Raw genomic sequence first — 15,448 nt, forward strand, 5'->3', positions numbered from 1 at the left:
ACTATAGTAAAGGTCAGGGAGTTGTGATCACTATCACCGAAATGCTCTCCCACCGAGAGATCTGCCACCTGGCCTGGTTCGTTGCCAAGCATCAAATCCAACATAGCCTCCCCTCTAGTCGGCCTATCTACATATTGAGTCAGGAAACCTTCCTGGACACACCTGACAAAATCTGCTCCATCCAAACTATTTGCACTAAGGAGGTTCCAATCAATATTAGGGAAGTTGAAGTCACCCTTGACAACAACCCTGTTACTTCTGCACCTTTCCAAAATCTGCCTCCCAATCTGTTCCTCCGTGTGTCTCTTGCTATTGGGGGGTCTATGGAAAACTCCCAATAAAGTGACTGCTCCTTTTCTGTTTCTGACTTCCACCCATACTTATTCAGTAGACAAATCCTCCTCGACGACCTCCCTTTCTGCAGCTGTGATACTATCCCTGATTAGCAATGCCACTCCCCCACCTCTTTTACCTCCCTCCCTATTCCTTTTGAAACATCTAAACCCTGGAACATCCAGCATCCATTCCTGCCCCTGTGATATCCAAGTCTCCGTAAGGGCCACAACATCGTAGCTCCAAGTACTGATCCATGCTCTAAGTTCATCACCCTTATTCCTGACACTTCTTGCGCTAAAATAGACATACTTCAACCCATCATACTGGCTGCAACTTTGCCCTGTCAACTGTCTAACCTTCCTCACAGACTCTCTGCACTCTGTATCTGCCTGTTCAACAGCTACCCCATCCACTGATACGTAGCTCCGGTTCCCATCCCCCTGCCAAACTAGTTTAAACCCTCCCGAAGAGCTCTAGCAAACCTCCCGCCCAGGATATTGGTGTCCCTCCAGTTCAGATGCAACCTGTCCTCCTTGTACAGGTCCCACCTTCCCCAGAAGGTATCCCAATGATCCACATATCTGAAGCCCTCCCTCCTACACCAGCTCTGTAGCCACGTTTTCAGCTGCACTCGCTCTCTGTTTCTAGCCTCACTAGCACGTGGCACCGGTATCAATCCTGAGATTACTACTCTGCTTGTCCTGCCTTTTAGCTTCCAACCTAACTCCCTATATTCGCTTTTCAGGTCCTTATCCCTTTTCCTAGCTATGTCATTGGTACCGATGTGTACCACGACTTCTGGCTGCTCCCCCTCCCCCTTAAGAATCCCGTAGATGGATCCGAGACATCCCTGACCCTGGCACCTGGGAGGCAACATACCATCCGGGAGTCTCGTTCGCGACCACAGAATCTCCTATCACTATCGCTCTCCTATTCTCCCCCCTTCCCTTCTGAGCCACAGAGCTCAGTGCCAGAGACCTGGCCGCTGTGGCTTTCCCCTGGTAGGTTCCCCCCACCCCCCCCCCCCCAACAGTATCCAAAACGGTATACTTATTATTGAGGGGAATGGCCACAGGGGATCCCTGCACTGTGCGCCTGTTCCCTTTCCCTCCCCTGACGGTCACCCAGCTACCTTTATCCTGTAACTTAACTTCCCTATAACTGCTCTCTATCACCCCCTCAGCCTCCTGAATGATCCGAAGTTCCTCCAGCTCCAGTTCCCTAACGCGGTCTGTGAGGAGCTGGAGTTGGGTGCACTTCTCGCAGGTGAAGTCAGCAGGGACACAAGTGGTGACCCTTACCTCCCACATCCTGCAAGAGTTCACCATAAACCAGTGGCACTAATTATAAACACAGGAATTGTGAAATGCCAGCCCCCTCTCTCCCCTTCCCCCCCCCCCCCCCCCCCCCCAAAAAAAACTGCTTAAAATATAAGGAACTCCATATAGGAAAACAAATTTCGACCTATTCAGTCACTGTAAGCCAATGGCCCTTGTGCCAAGTCAAATGATCCTTATTTGACTATCCATTTCCATATAAATATTTGCAGATAATTCCTAGACTTATTCCTGAGCAACATTTTTTACTTGATGTTACATACGAACATACGAATTAGAGCAGGAGTAGGCCACTCGGCCCCTTGAGCCTGCTCCGCCATTCAATAAGTTCATGGCTGAACTGATTACTCCACATTTCCACCTACCCCCGATAACTTTCCACCTGCTTATCAAGAATCTGTCTACCTGTGCCTTAAAAATATTCAAAGACTCTGCTTCCACTGTCTTTTGGGGAAGAGAATTCCAAAGATTCACGACCCTCGGGGGGGAAAAAAAAATTCTCATCTCTCTCTTAAATGGGTGACCCCTTATTTTTAAACAGTGACCCCTAGTTCTAGATTCTTCCACAAGGGGAAACGTCCTTTCCACATCCACCCTGTCAAGACTCCTCAGGATCTTTTGTTTCAATCAAGTCGTCTCTTGCTCTTCCATCGACTCCTATAGTAGCCAGAGGCAAAAGGCTATTCAGTAGATACTTGTAGGAGCAAGAAATCAGACAGTTGATATATAATTGAACTTTAGTCACCCATTTACTGTATGTGTTAATTTTAGAAGCTATCAGTTTTCTATCGAGTTTTTCCCCATCTTCCATCATGATGTTTTGGCTTTGACGATGCCTTCACTCTTGTATCTGGTTTTGGGAGATTGAAGTCTGTGCTGCACTCCCTCTAGTTTTGTATTGATTGGAGAACTGTTTTCTCGCACCCTGGAATTTCTGCCTGGAATTCTTCTATTGGTGCAACGGAGAAGTTGGACCTGAAAATACACCTATTCCTGCTGGTGTCAAGTTGCTCTCAAATTTTGTAATGATAGCCCTGAACGTTAAATAGGTGTAAATCAGCATAAATGAGGAAATGCCAAACTCACATCATATATTTGTCTTCATTGAGTTGAAACTTCAATTTTCAAACTCATTCAACCATCAGTTGTGCAGATTAAGCACACATGCTTAACACCCTGCAACTGGAGAAGCTATTTATTTGTAATGGGCCTTGACAGGGTGGATGTGGAAAGGATGTTTCCCCTTATGGGAGAATCTAGAACTAGGGGTCACCCTTTAAAAATAAGGGGTCACTCATTTAAAACAGATGAGGAGAAATTTTTTCTGAGGGTTGAGTGTCTTTGGAATTCCCTTCCTCAAAAGGTGGTGGAAGCAGAGCCTTTGAATATTTTTAAGGTAGAAGTAGTCAGATTCTTGATAATCTTCCACCCCCTTGCTTACCGGGGGTAGGTGGAAATCTGGAGTAACCAGTTCATCCATGAACATATTGAATGGTGGAGCAGGCTCGAGGGGCTGAGTGGCCTACTTCTCCTAATACATATTTCTTTATATATGTTCATATGTGACTTAATAATTATGCCTTAAAATGCATTAGAAGAAACAGAAAATATTGTGCAGCTCTCATTTAAAAAATAAACTCAATTGCAATTAAACATCAGAAAAATAACTTACCTGCTGTGTCTGAAAAATTTGGTCATAATTTTAAGAGTCATTGAGCAAGTACAATTGCAGGAAATGATACGAGGCTCTGTACCCTGGTGCAGCTAGTTTTATAGCAGAGCTGTGTTCAGATACAGGGTCGATAGATGGTAGAGATTTGAGCATATTGAACTTGCACATGTTACTCACTTACGCCCATGATCATTTTGGTCACATAATTCATTTGTACTATGGTTGCGGATGTCTCTGGATGCAAATGCAGAGTAAATTCAAGGCCCATTTCCTTGGGACCCCACTTTCAACAAATTCACTTTGCATTTATACTGCTAAAACTGATTTCTCTTTCCCTGTAATTGTGCCTAGTGAGATAAGAGAACTGGAATTGTTTAAGCTGTGGAGTGCACTTTATGAAGGGAGACCAGGTTTGCTTCCAGCTGTGCTCATAGTGTAGAATAGTGGTCTCAAACTGGGGTCTGCGAACCATTGGGGGTCATAGAGAATTTCTAGGGTTCCGCAAAATAATCTGTCTTGCGGACGAGGCGAAAAGGAGGGAGGAAAAAAGGCAAGCTGCTCATTTTGTATAAATTAACAGTAGTGTTAGTTCTGCACAAGTAACTGAGGTGTCCATCCCCAAAGCTCCCAAATATTTGCCTTTCTGCATGGTGATGGGTGTCTCGGCTGCCAGGGTTTTCAGTGATGAGTCTCGCATTTACTTTTGGCAGGAGAGGAGATGGGAGGCCAGCTGCTGTTGTGATACTGGCTTGCACTCAATTTGAACTGGTGCATTAAGAAAGTATCATTATAATGCTGCCTGGCCTGCTGAGTATTTGCAGCATTTTCTGTTTATATTAATCTCTTGGTTTGATTCTGGAAAAGCTGTCAGCTGCACTTAGTTAAATTTTCCACAGTGTTGCCATAATGTGAATTCCTTGAATGATTAAATAACACTGAGAAACTGGGCTGGGTTTGCACAGGTCTGTGAAATATCCTGAGAATGTGAGCCTGTTAACAGCAGTTGCACCATATTTCAATGTTCAATACTCATTTGGCCATTGGATGTGATCTGTGAACTGATTGGGTCTGTCTCACATTAACAGGCAATCCTTAACCACGTTAAAAGCAGTTTAGTTGATATTCACTGGTATGTTAGTGGAGTGACACTTATCCTTTTTATCTCTGGTTTGTCTGCTCTGTCTCATCACTCTACGTCAGTGAAGCAGTCCTCCTGTTGCTACACTAGTTAACTGTTTTCTCCAAAAGCATTATGAAAACACACTTTCCCTATTATGAGTATCTATAATAGTTTTTGTCTGTCCACTATTTTGATGCAATGAAACTTTGTGCATGCGGGATGACAGTTGGCTAAATAGATAACGTGAAATTTCACTGCAACGCTAAGGTACCGTGTACTGAGCATAACAGACTCTCCCATCTGATTTTCCCCTCTCCCTGCCCACGTTCCTCCACTCACCCACAGATGGGAGACATTTCAACAACTTCCGATGAATGTAGGCCGAGAGGTCAAAGTGTGAGGAGCAAGGCTCGCAGCTGTGTCTATCCACGTGCTCTTTGACACCACCCCTTCAAAAAAAAATCCTTACTTTTCTGTGAGTTTTAGTTAGTGCTTGTTGCTTTGAGGTGTAGCTGCTGTGATGTGTCGACTGGAGTGCATAAGGCTTGTAGTGAGAGGAGTGGTTTGGTGGAGAAAAAAAACAATGGAAGGTAGGGGGAGCTCAACAACAAAGTTATCCTGGCTGGAGGGATTGGGGAGAGGAACAGTATGGGGGGGGCCAGTTGGTGACAGCAGAGGTGGAGTGTGGGCATTTGGTGGAGGAAAGAAACAGCGGAAGGTAATACTGGCTGGAGGGATTAGGGGGGGTTGATGAATGCATGGGAGATATGGAATGGGGGATGGCGATAGGATGTTAATAGCATAGGGGAATGGGATCGGTTTGGCATGAGTGGGATGGCGTGCGAAGGATGGAATGGCATGGGGATAGGGATTTAAAGCAGTACTACTACAATGAAGATACTAATTTCACCAAAAATGTTTTGTGGGTCTCTGTTAGTTACATAGTATTATAAGCTAGATTAGGGGTCTGTGGTTACTGATCCTTTGGGGAAAGTTTGAGAACCACTGGTGTAAAAGACTTGTTTATCTGGGAACCCAAGCTGTGTGCTCCAGCATGTCCTATCTCTCTAGCTCTGTGGGGGACAGGGGGTGGTGTGGTTTAAAATGAGCAGTAGCGATTCAAATTCAGTTACCCACTAATTGTCTTGTAGAATGCACCCTAACTGGCAAAACAATTCAAATTGATGTCGGCTTCCAAGCTCAATCTAACATAAAGTTGGCCTACAGAATTGAAAAGCCCATTTTGTATTTACTTAGAATTTAAGATTCTAAGCTGCAAGCAATTGAAGTAACTGGATTATCCCTAGATACCATGTTTTGGGTTGATGTAATGTTTTCGAATACTTTACATTCAAATAAATATTTGAGATGCAGTCTGTGTGGTAAAGTGAAAAAGATGTTTTTTTACGATCAGTAACTGAAATGAAAGCATTAAATGCTGGAAATGCACAGTAGGTCTCTTATGCTCTGGAAGAGTACTTCTGCAGTGTGGTTGCAGGACTCTCCACTTCCAGAGGATCCACTGAGTGATTCTCAGCTAGCATTACCCTAATGATCTTCATTAAGGGATCAACAGATCGCAGTGTAAATTATGTTGATAAACGACATTTTAATTATCACGAGCTCTAGTGGAGTGGGCTTGAAAATTACAATTATTTGGTTGGGTGAGGTTACTTCCAGTGTTGGGTAACTGAAAATTGTCAGCTTGCAAGTAATTCTTGTGTTTCTTTTTTATGTTTTGTTCTTTCTTGAAGCTGGCTGTTCTGTTTGTAGAATGGTGGGGCTCTGACAACGGGTAGTGGTCACTTCTGGCATTTACTACAGCTAATAATGGACCTTTTGTAAATTTGCCACAGTAAATTAAATTTGAATTAGTCCTGACCCCCCACACAGGAGAAAAATATACAGTATGTGGCAAAGTTTGAGCTAGGTGCAACTTTTGGCTTTAAAGTGCAATTGTGTTCTCACCTTTGCCTGAGCGTACAAATCCTGATGTGGAGGTTTCAGCTTTTGAGGCCTTGATCATTTCTGCAGTTTTTAAACTGTAAAATCAGGAATGGGTGACTATTTCCACTGCTACAAATAACTGCTGTTGTGGAAAATGATTAGTACTGTTTTAGCTAGCTGTTCTTTTTTAAAAAGTGGAGGTAGCATATTTAAACATTATGAAGATCTTTGAAACCTATTTTCTCTTCCTCGCAGCAAAATACATTAATTGTATAGCATGGGAGCACAGTATTTTCATTGCATACTGTAGAAGCTGTTCAGATCTTTTTTTTTTGAGATACAGCACTGAAACAGGCCCTTCGGCCCATCGAGTCTGTGCCGACCATCAACCACCCATTTATACTAATCCTACACTAATCCCATATTCCTACCACAATCCCCACCTGTCCCTATATTCCCTACCACCTACCTATACTCGGGGCAATTTATAATGGCCAATTTACCTATCGGTGCCTATCTCTGTAAAACAAAGACTGATAAATCCGTTTAGTTCAATGAAGAGTGCAGGAGGGCATGCCAGGAGCAGCACCAGGCACATCTCAATGAGTTGTCAACCTGGTGAAGCTACAATGCAGGACTACTTGTGTGCCAAACAGCATAAGCAGCATGCGATAGACAGACCTAAGCAACTCCACAACCAACGGATTAAATCTAAGCTATGCATTCCTGCTGCATCCAGTCGTGAATGGCAGCCAATTAAACAACGAACTGGAGGAGGTGGCTCCACAGATATCCTCATCCTCAATGATTGGGGAGCTCAGCACATCAGTGCAAAAGATAAGGCTGAAGCATTTGTAGCAATCTTCAGCCAGAAGTGCTGAGTGGATGATCCATCTCTGCCTCCTCCTGACGTCCCCAGCATCACAGCTGCTAGTTTTCAGCCAATCCGATTCACTCCCCGTGATATCAAGAAACAACTGAAGGCACTGTATATGGACAAACGCCCTGGCAACATTCCGGCAATAGTACTGAAGACCTCTGCTCCAGAACTTGCCGTGCCCCTAGCCAAGTTGTTCCACTCTGGCATCTACCCGACAATGTGGGAAATTGCCCAGGTATGTCCTGTCCACAAAAAGTAGGACAAGTTCACCGCAGCCAATTACCACCCCATCAGTCTACACTCAATCATCAGTAAAGTGATGGAAGGTGTCGTCAACAGTGCTATCAAGCGGCACCTGCTTAGCAATAATCAGCTCACATGTCTGTCCTGGGATTGCTGCAGTGTTCCAGTGAACATCAACGCAAGCTCGAGGAACAGCATCTCATCTACCGATTAGGCACACTACAGCCTGCCGGACTGAACATTGAGTTCAATAATTTCAGAGCATGACAGCCCCCCACTTTACTTTCATTTTTAGTCATTTTTAGTTATTTTTTCTTTTTTTTTGCATTCCTTTTTACATTTTTTACAATCTTTTTTTGCATTTATTTCATTTCATCTTAGTTTGTTCAGTTTGCTTACCCACTGTTTTTTTCAGGTTGTTTTTCTTCAGGTTTGCACTTGCTGATGTTCAATATTCAGTATATTCACACCTAATCTGTACTAATGCTTTGTCTTTCAACACACCATTAACATATTGTTTGCCTTTGCTCCGTGACCTTTTGGTCAGCTATGTGGCCTGGTCCAATCTGCACCTTCTCCTTTGTTATCTCTTGCCCAACCCCCACCTCACTTGTTTATAATCTGTGACTTTTCTAATATTTGTCAGTTCCGAAGAAGGGTCACTGACCCGAAACGTTAACTCTGCTTCTCTTTCCACAGATGCTGCCAGACCTGCTGAGTGAATCCAGCATTTCTTGTTTTTGTTTCAGATTTCCAGCATCCGCAGTATTTTGCTTTTATTTCAGTGATGTTCAGTTTGGGTTCTGCCAGGACCACTCGGCTCCTGACCTCATTACAGCCTCGGTTCAAACATGGACAAAAGAGCTGAACTCGAGATGAGGTGAGAGTTACTGCCCTTGGCATCAAGGCAGCATTTGACTGAGTATGGCATCAAGGAGCCTGAGCAAAACTGAAGTCAATGGGAATCAGGGGGAGAACTCTCTGCTGGCTGGAGTCATACCCAGCACAAAGGAAGATGGTTTTGGTTGTTGGAGGTTAATCATCTCAGCTCCAGGACATCACTGCAGGAGTTCCTCAGGGTAGTGTCCTGGGCCCAACCATCTTCAGCTGCTTCATCAATGACCTTCCCTCAACCATAAGGTCAGAAGTGGGGATGTTTGCTGATTATGCGATGTTCAGCACCATTTGCGACTCCTCGGATACTGAAGCAGTCCGTGTCCAATTGCAGCAAGACCTGGACAATATCCAGGTTTCGGCTCAAAAGTGGCAAATAACATTCGCGCCACGCAAATGCCAGGCAATGATCATCTCCAACAAGAGAGAGTCTAACACTAAAATAAAAGCAAAATACTGTGGATGCTGGAAATCTGAAAGACTGACAAGAAATGCTGGAAATACTCAGCAGGTCTGGCAGCATCTGTGGAGAGAGGGGCAGAGTTAACGTTTCAGGTCAGTGACCCTTCATCAGGGCGGCGCAGTGGTTAGCACCGCAGCCTCACAGCTCCAGTGACTCGGGTTCAATTCTGGGTACTGCCTGTGTGGAGTTTGCAAGTTCTCCCTGTGTCTGCGTGGGTTTCCTCCGGGTGCTCCGGTTTCCTCCCACATGCCAAAGACTTGCAGGTTGATAGGTAAATTGGCCATTAGCAATTGCCCCTAGTGTAGGTAGGTGGTAGGGAAATATAGGGACAGGTGGGGATGTGGTAGGAATATGGGATTAGTGTAGCATTAGTATAAATGGGTGGCTGATGGTCAGCACAGACTCGGTGGGCTGAAGGGCCTGTTTCAGTGCTGTATAACTAAACTAAACATAACTGGCAGATATTAGAAAAGTAAAAGGTTTTACAAACAAGAGAATCTAACCATCTCCCCTTGACATTCAGTGGCATTACCATCGCTGCATCCCCCACTATCAACATCCTGAGGGTTACCATTGACCAGAAACGGAACTGGAGTAGCCATGTAAATACAGTGGCTAAAAGAGCAGGTCAGAGACTAGGAATCCTGTGGCGCGGTACTCACTTCCTGACTCCCCAAAGCCTGTCCACTATCTACAAGGCACAAGTCAGGTGTGCGATGGAATACTCTGCACTTGCCTGGATGGGTGCAGTTCCAACAACACTCAAGGAGCTCGACACCATCCAGGACAAAGCAGCCAGTTTGATTGGCACCCCATCCACAAACATTCACTTCACTTCCTCCACCACCGAAGCACAGTGGCAACAGTGTGTACCATTTTATAAGATGCACTGCAGCACCGCACCAAGGCTCCTTCGACAGTACCTTCCAAACCCACGACCTGTACCACCTAGAAGGACAAGGGCAGCAGATGCATGGGAACATCACCACCTGCAAGTTCCCCTCTAAGCCACACACCATTCTGACTTGGAACTATATCGCTGTTCCTTCACTGTCGCTGGGTCAAAATCCTGGAACTTCCTTTCTAACAGCACTGTGGCTGTACCTACCTCACATGGACTGCAGCAGTTCAAGAAGGCAGCTCACCACCACCTTCTCAAGGGAAAAAGTTTGAGCTCATTTTTTTGTGCAATTCTTTGCAAAATCTGTGTTATACATATTCTTGAAAGTGAACAAATAATATCTTTAATTTTGGAGAGTTTTGTATATTGTGTAAATAGTAATTCAAATATGGTTTCACAAGGCATATTTAATCTCTTGGTAGGAATGCGATAGGAAAGATTGCACTTTGATAGAATATTAAAGCATGTTCCCTTATGCATTTCATTCATTAGCTCAAATTGGTTTGAACACTGTCACCAGTGGCACAGGCTATGAACGCTTGTTGGATAACTAAAAGCCCTCTCCTGGATCAATCCAAGGTTGGAAGCATAATATCTAAAATTTTAGATGGGATTGTTATTTTAGAATTCAAATGGACACTTCAAATTTACACATCCACTGTTGACTTTACTGAAATTCTGTCCTCATTTATTTCTACACTGTGCCAGAGTTATAACTTTTTTTACATACCACTTTCCAACATATTTTGACTTGTGTGAGTGATGGTAATTTGTTCAGTTTCAGGACCCTACATAATATGCGTCTCATTGCACCCTCAATCTAAATTTGCACGAAGATTACTTTTGAAATGAGCACAAAATATAACTTCTTTATAACCAGAAGTTTGCACGCGATAAGCTAGTCTTGCAACAATTGCTGTAACACTCTAACACTTGTAAATTCTGCAGTTGGAACCACTTGGTATATTTTGCATAAACCACCTGAGAAAAATAGATTTGCAGGGCTATGGGGTTCAATCCAGGGAGTGGGACTGACTGCATAGCTCCGTGGAGAACCACCGCAGACCTGATGGACCAAATAGCCTCCTTTTGTGCTGTAAATGATTTTTTTTATTCATTCATGGGATATGGGCATTGCTGGCTAGGCCAGCATTTATTGTCCATCCCCAATTGCCCTTGAGAAGGTGGTAGTGAGCTGCCTTTTTGAACCGCTGTAGTCCATGTGGGGTAGGTACACTGACCGTGCTGTTAGGAAGGGAGTTCCAGGATTTTGACCCAGTGACAGTGAAGGAACGGCGCCATAGTTCCAAGTCAAGATGGCTTGGAGGGGAACTTGCAGGTGGTGGTGTTCCCATGCGTTTGCTGCCCTTGTCCTTCTAGATGGTAGATGTCGTGAGTTTGGAAGGTTCTGTCTAAGGAGCCTTGGTGCGTTGCTGCAGTGCATCTTGTAGATGGTACATACTGTTGCCACTGTTTGTCGGTGGTGGAGGGAGTGAATGTTTGTGGATGGGGTGCCAGTCAAGCGGGCTGCTTTGTTCTGGATGGTGCCGAGCTTCTTGAATGTTGTTGGAACTGCACCCATCCAGGCAAGTGGAGGGTATTCCATCACACTCCTGACTTGTGCCTTGTAGATGGTGGGCAGACTTTGGGGAGTCAGGAGGTGAGTTACTTGCCGCAGGATATCTAGCCTCTGACCTGCTGTTGTAGCCACAGCATTTATATGACTACTCCCGTTCAGTTTCTGGTCAATGGTAACCCCCAGGATGATGATAGTGGGGGATTCAGTGATTCTAATTGAACATCAAGGTGAGATGGTTTAGATTCTCTGTTGTTTGCAATGGTTATTGCCAAGCACGTGTGGCGTGAATGTTGCTTGCCACTTATCAGCCCAAGCCTGGATATTGCCCAGGCCTCGCTGCCGTAGAGCAAGGTACTGAGGACACAGGCTTGATGCACTCGGACTTTTGTGTTCCGTGCCAGTGTGCCATTTTCACACACGCTCATGGCCAGTCTGGACATAGCAGTGGACGCCTTTCCCATGCGCTTGTTGATTTCTGCATTGAGAGACAGGTTACTGGTGATGGTTGAGCCTAGGTAGGTGAACTCTTGAACCACTTCCAGTGCCTGGTCGCCGATATTGATGGATGGAGCATTTCTGATGTCCTGTCCCATGATCGTTTTCTTGAGGCTGATGGTTAGACCAAATTCGTTGCAGGCAGCTGCAATCCTATCGGAGTCTCTGCAGACACTCTTCAGTGTGAGATGTTAATGTAGCATCGTTAGCAAAGAGGAGTTCCCTGATGAGGACTTTCCGTACTTTGGTCGTTGCTCTAAGACGGGCAAGGTTGAACAACCTGCCACCTGATCTTGTGTGGAGGAAAATTTCTTCTTCTGAAGACTTGAACGCATATGAGAGTAGCAGTGAGAAAATGATCCCAAACAGTGTAGTTGAAGTGTAGTTACTGTGAAAATGCAGGGAAATGTGGCTGTTTGGTTGTATGTAGCAAGGTCCCACAAATAGCAAAAAGGTCAGTCATGTATTGTTTAAGGGATAGTTGTCGGCCAGGATATGTGGCATGCTGTTTTTGGATAGTGCTATGGATATTCAACGTCTGTCCTCTGTGTAATGTCTGATCTGAAAGACAGCACATTCCAGTAGTGCAGTGTCCTTAATGTGCTGAAGTGAGGCTTGAAACCATGACATTCTGACTCTGAGGCAAGAATGCTACCATTGAGCCAAGACTGATTAGTAAGTTTGTTAAAATTTTTGTGTACTTTAATTCCCTACATTCTGTCTACCCTAACTATTTCTTCCAGTTAAAAGCAAGAAAAGTTGACTTTTTGGTCAAAACAGTGTCTCCTTTTCACAGCAGAAAATAAGTGTCTTGTCGTGTATTAGTTTGCTTCCCGGCCTGTATCATGGTTTTCTGGGGTTTAGTAATTTTGTAGCTGCCCCTCCCCACTATCCTTTTCCGCTCCCCCCCCCCAAAAAAAAACGTATCAAAAGCATGTTTGCATTTGAGCCACCTTACAATGCTACTTGTGTTCATCACTGAAGTGCTGTTGGAGGGAGGGAAGCCCTACTCGAGGGTCGTCTTGTGAGTAAGAAAATGAATGTTTTGTTTTTAAAGCTCAGAGGATATTGATATAACCATCATTTTCCTGCTGATGGACTGTGGTGTTGTCTATTGCATGAAATGTTGAACCTGTTTGGCCCCTTGGGTAGGTCACTAAGTACCATTGAATCTTTTTACAATAAGAACAAGGAAGCATTCCCAGTGACCTGGTCATCATTTAGCCCTCAATGAACATCACTAAAAGGATTATCTGATCATTTATCTCCTTGCTGTTTGTTAAAGCCATGCTGTGTATAAATTGGATGTTGCATTTGCCTATTTTACAGCACCTCTTTTTTTTTTTTTCTTTCTCCGCTTTGTCTTGTTTCACACACCTTTTTCACTTTTCTATATTTTTTCACTTTTGCTCTTTCCTTTTCAAGTAATTTAGCATATGCAGCAATTTTGCATGAAATCAGAAACATTAGCTTCTTGCTTTGAAATCTGAACCATATTTAGTCATTTGGTAGTACAGAACTTGAGTATTGCTGAAAACAGACATTTTGTCTAAGCTTTTCATCTTGCACTCATCAGGACAATTCGCAAGAATACCAATGTAAGGGAAAGCAACAAATCTATACAGTATGTGAAGAGAGACAGCAGACAGAACATGTGTACACATTGTGCCTGTTTCAGTAAACAAAATAAGTGACAGTCATTCACTGGTTCATTCGTTAGGGCAATATCTTGACGAATCAGAGACCAGCTGCCTGGTTTAATTTTCAAACAAAGCTTGGCAGTTAACGATCAGTCACCATAAATTGGTGCATTCTCCATGGCAACACCTCTACCAATAGAGTCCACTTGCCAACCAATCAGCACTCTCTTCTCATACAGTATAAATTTGTTGCTTGCATTTTCACTCAGCATTGGTATTCTTGCGAATTATTGTGAGTGCCAGATGAAAAGCTTCGACAAAATGTCTCTGAACCATATTTCTTTGTGCACCATTTATTTCCAATGTAACAAAGATGTACAAATCCTATTGCACTTTTTTAAACCTGGAACTTTTGGCAAGTAATGTAAAAGCCTGGCTTGAAAATACAAGTTTAATGTCTTTTTGTCTCCTATTTGGGTTTTGCTCTCCTGTAAAGCCATGGATGCCACCTGAGGCTGAGATTACAGACAGAAACCTGCCACTAAGCATCCACCAATCGTATCCTGTAAGCTGCTTCTGGAAAGAATAGTCTGGGATAACTGGATCTCCAGTTTGTGTTTTTGATTCCTCTGGAAGATTTGTTTGGTTTGCACTTTACCTGAGAGCTCAAGTAGCTGTCTTAAAGCCTGGAGCCAGTGACGCTTAAGAGTGACACCATTGGTGGAAGAAATCTGGCAAGTTCCCATCCCAATGGATTAGTCTTATTTTGGATTTGAATCACTCGAGTAATGGGGACATGCATCACTTCATTGAGGACTGATCAAATCAGATGACCAGCAGAGAACCCAAACCAACAGCTTTTTTAAAAATGTGGAAGGTGTTGTTAAGTTGCGGGTGGTGAATGTTGCATTAACTATATTTTTCATTCATACTGAATATTCCTATTTCAATCTAACTTAGCCCAAAAATTTCCAGATAGACAACACAAGTTTGTCTGTCTAAAAGGCAGTATCTGCACGCAATGTTCATACTGAGAGAAAAGTGGAATAAACATGCGTATGTGATGTAGCACAGCTTATAATTAAATATTTTTATTTGAGCTTTATTTTTGGCATCACATTTGAACATGTTTAACAACTGGCATTCAGAAAATTGCTTTGTTACATTAAAGGATTATCCCAGGAGAAGGCAGCATAATTAAACCTAACTGCATAATTGTAAAGACACTTGCCTTTGTAGATTATCTTCCTGTATATCTCTTTCGTAAGATTTTGTTGTGGTTTGGAGATTCTGCAATCAGTGTTCCTGTGTCATGTCGTCATTATTCTGTGGGGCTCTGTTTAGGGAGCAGATTGTGGATTTTTTTGACTAACAGAGCTCCTTTTGAAATGGAAACATTCTTTCATGTTGTATTTTCATAGCTTAGTAAACTAGAAACATTTGAAGCTTATATGAATTAGATATCCAGAGCGGCTTTTGCTGCAAAATTTGATAGTCTGCTGGACAAATGTATGGTAGTAGTATTCAGAAGGTGAAAGGAAACTGCTTAATAAATCCATAATCTCCTTTTATGCTTTATTACTGTGATCTGAATTTGATGAATAGCACTTGGGTTGCCCCTGTAATTCTATAAGGCTGTCTGGTATTATTTTAAATCAAATCATTTACACTTGCATAAAACTCTGTTCACATATTTAGTATTCACAGCAGTTCAGTGTATTGCTTGATTTCCCAGCAAATGGATTTCATGGTTAATAATCTCATGGGCCCAGAGTATAGAGTCTATAAAAACTGAATTTCCTTGAGAAAGCAACTTTGTTCTCACAATAACTGGTTCTTTTTATGTTTGGTCAACTGAACCAAGATCCTAGAATAATTATTTCCCCACTTTGATAGATTTCTGTTCTTTTGTATAGTTCTTTTTAAGAAAAGAAACCTAGT

General features: G+C 43.2%; 1 protein-coding gene across 1 annotated transcript in view; it reads left to right on the forward strand.

Annotated features, from left to right (window-relative positions):
* LOC137370989 (sorting nexin-18-like) overlaps window positions 1–15,448 on the forward strand; it is a 79,229-nt gene that overhangs the window by 61,449 nt on the left and 2,332 nt on the right. The gene's annotated exons all lie outside the window — the stretch shown is intronic.

This window comes from Heterodontus francisci, chromosome 1 (assembly GCF_036365525.1).
Source record: "Heterodontus francisci isolate sHetFra1 chromosome 1, sHetFra1.hap1, whole genome shotgun sequence".
In the NCBI taxonomy this organism is placed as follows: domain Eukaryota; kingdom Metazoa; phylum Chordata; class Chondrichthyes; order Heterodontiformes; family Heterodontidae; genus Heterodontus; species Heterodontus francisci.